We start from the raw sequence: 3224 nt of genomic DNA on the forward strand, positions 1-3224 counted from the left end.
AAAAAATTTTAATTAATAATGCCTTTACTCCTACTGTCCTCTTCTTCATCATTATCATTTAACATCCCCTATTCCATGATGGCAAGGGTCAGACGGAATTCATTGAGGCAGATTTTTCTAGTTGGATGTTCCTCGTTTCGAAGCAAAATATTATCTCCCCTTGCCAGACATCTTTTTTTTCTAATGGAAAACCATGTCTTCCACAGTCAATTTTCATCAGAAGCACTTGATCTTGCATTCATGGAGTTGTCATCCTCCATACACATCACAAGTTGAAGTGTGTAGCTAAGTGGTTAGGGTGTTGGACTCATGATTATAAGATTGTGGTTTCAAGTCCTGGACCAGGCAATACATTGTGTTCTTGAGCAAAACACTTCATTTCACTCCAGAAACAGACTCTCTTCAATGCCTGGATGTGAAGGTCCATGACTCAGTGGTTAGGGTGTTGGACTCATGATTGTAAGATTGTGGTTTCAATTCCTGGATCAGGCAATACATTGTGTTCTTGAGCAAGACACTTCATTTCACTCCAGAAACAGACTCTCTTCAATGCCTGGATGTGAAGGTCCATGGCTCAGTGGTTAGGGTGTTGGACTCATGATTGTAAGATTGTGGTTTCAATTCCTGGGCCAGACAATACATTGTGTTCTTGAACAAAAGCACTCCATTTTGTGTTGCTCTAGTTTTCAGTTAGCAAAAATTAGTAATCTTGTGACAGCCTGGTGTCCCATTCAAGGGGAAAATATATGCTCCATCGAAACCGAGAAACTGGCCCAGGGAGGATCTCTATTATCAAATCTATGCCAGCACAGTCTCCTTCGTTCCACATTATGTTTGATTTCTCATATCCTGTTTTGCCCTTGGCTCCTCCATGCTACCATTACACATCCATCTCATTTCATGTCTGTCTCCTATATTTCACTGGTACTTTATTTAAGCAATTCCACTGAGTTGAAAAGTAAGGTTAGCATTAATCTTCTATTATAATTCTATTTGCATCTAGGATGCTTTATAGGAATATTAAATCTACCCCAATATTTCACAGGCACTTCCTTTTATCAAACCCCACATGGAGGTAAAGTTAATGCTATATATATACTCTTTTACTTGTTTCAGTCATTTGACTGCGGCCATGCTGGAGCACCACCTTTAGTCAAGCAAATCGACCCCGGGACTTATTCTTTGTAAGCCTAGTACTTATTCTATCGGTCTCTTTTGCCGAAGCACTAAGTTACGGGGACATAAACACACCAGCATCGGTTGTCAAGCGATGTTGGGGGGACAAACACAGACACACAAATATATACACACATATACATATATATGACAGGCTTCTTTCAGTTTCCGTCTACCAAATCCACTCACAAGGCTTTGGTCGGCCTGAGGCTATAGTAGAAGACACTTACCCAAGATGCCACGCAGTGGGACCTAACCCAGAACCATGTGGTTATTAAGCAAGCTACTTACCACACAGCCACTCCTGCGCTATATATATATATATATATATATAGTTAAAATTTACAGAAAAACAAAAGACAAAGATTCCCCCATATTCCACTCATATGGCATTAACTTTACTGGTTTCAGCCAAGGTTTGTAGCCATACTGGAGCACCACTTATGTGACTGGCTTTTATTTCACACTTACTTTCCAGCCCTTACTCTTGAACCAGTTCTGATAAAGTAAAGAAACGGACTAGACAGAGGTGCTTCCTTTTGTATTTATTGCCATGATGTAGGTTCCTCCGGTACCTCAGATAAAAATTGGTCCAAATATTCTTTGAAAATATCCACACTTACATCTTGTAGATCTTTGGGGGTTATTTGGCAGAGAAGAGTCTTGGACCCTTGAAACCCAAGCTGTTCAGAAATGGGTCCTTACTGTTGATAGAGGGTGAGGAATCTTTGGTACTCTGCAGAGATGTCCATTTTAATGGTTGGTGATAGGTACCAGGCTTAAAAGAAAATAAGTGTTGGGGGTGGATTCATTCAACCAAAAAAGTGGTGCTCCAGCATGGCTGCAGTCTAGTGACTGAAACAAGTAAAAGATGAATGATCTTTGTGTGCATGTGTATGCATGTATGAGTGTGTATTTGTATGTGTATGTGTCCTTCAGTTTGTGTTTTCTCCCACCACCACAACTTGAAAACCAGTGTTAGTTTGTTTACATCCCTGTAACTTAGCAGCTCAGCGAAAGTAGGAATAGAATAAGTACCAGGCTTCAGTCTGTTCAACTAAACCATTTAAAGTGGTGCCCCAGCATGGCCATAGTCCAAAAAGATAAAGACAAAAATACAAACACAAAGAAATAATGACATTAGAAAAAAAAAAACAAAAAAAAAAACGATTATTCAATGGCAAAGAAGGCATTGTTTTTTGTTGTTTTTCTTTTTTTGCTTTGTGATATATTTTTTTTTGTTATTAAATAATATAAATTTAAGTTAAAAATAAAATTAAAACACCCAGAATTCCACTCATGTTAAACACACCTCTAAACACTCCAAGCATGTTATGATAGATATAAAATTATCCTTTGACTTGTTTATACAATCACCAATAATATATGTGTATGTGTGCCTATGTAAATGTGTATATAGATATATATATATATATATATACACACATACATATATGTATGTATATATGCACATATACCTGTATATGTGTACATATATGTATGTGTGTGCATGTATGTTTACATATGTATATGTGAATGTGTATATATATATATATATATATATATATATATATATATGTGCACGTACACCTGTGAATATATGTGTACATATATGTATGTATGTGTGTGTGTGTATATATATATATATATATACCTACATATATATACACACACACACACATATATATATATATATATTTCTTTATTGCCCACAAGGGGCTAAACATAGAGGGGACAAACAAGGACAGACAAAGGGATTAAGTCGACTACATCAACCCCAGTGCCTAACTGGTACTTTATTTTGTCGACCCTGAAAGGATGAAAGGCAAAGTCAACCTCGGCGGAATTTGAACTCGGAACGTAACGGCAGACGAAATACTGCTAAGCATTTCGCCCGGTGTGCTAACGTTTCTGCCAGCTCGCTGCCATATGGAATGTGCTTCACCAGCAAGCTACCAGGTCTATATCATACGATTTATTAACTAATGTGTACATGTATGTATATGTGTGTGTATATATATATATATATAATTATGTGTACATGTATG

This window comes from Octopus bimaculoides, chromosome 29 (genome assembly GCF_001194135.2).
Source record: "Octopus bimaculoides isolate UCB-OBI-ISO-001 chromosome 29, ASM119413v2, whole genome shotgun sequence".
NCBI classification, from domain to species: Eukaryota; Metazoa; Mollusca; class Cephalopoda; order Octopoda; family Octopodidae; genus Octopus; species Octopus bimaculoides.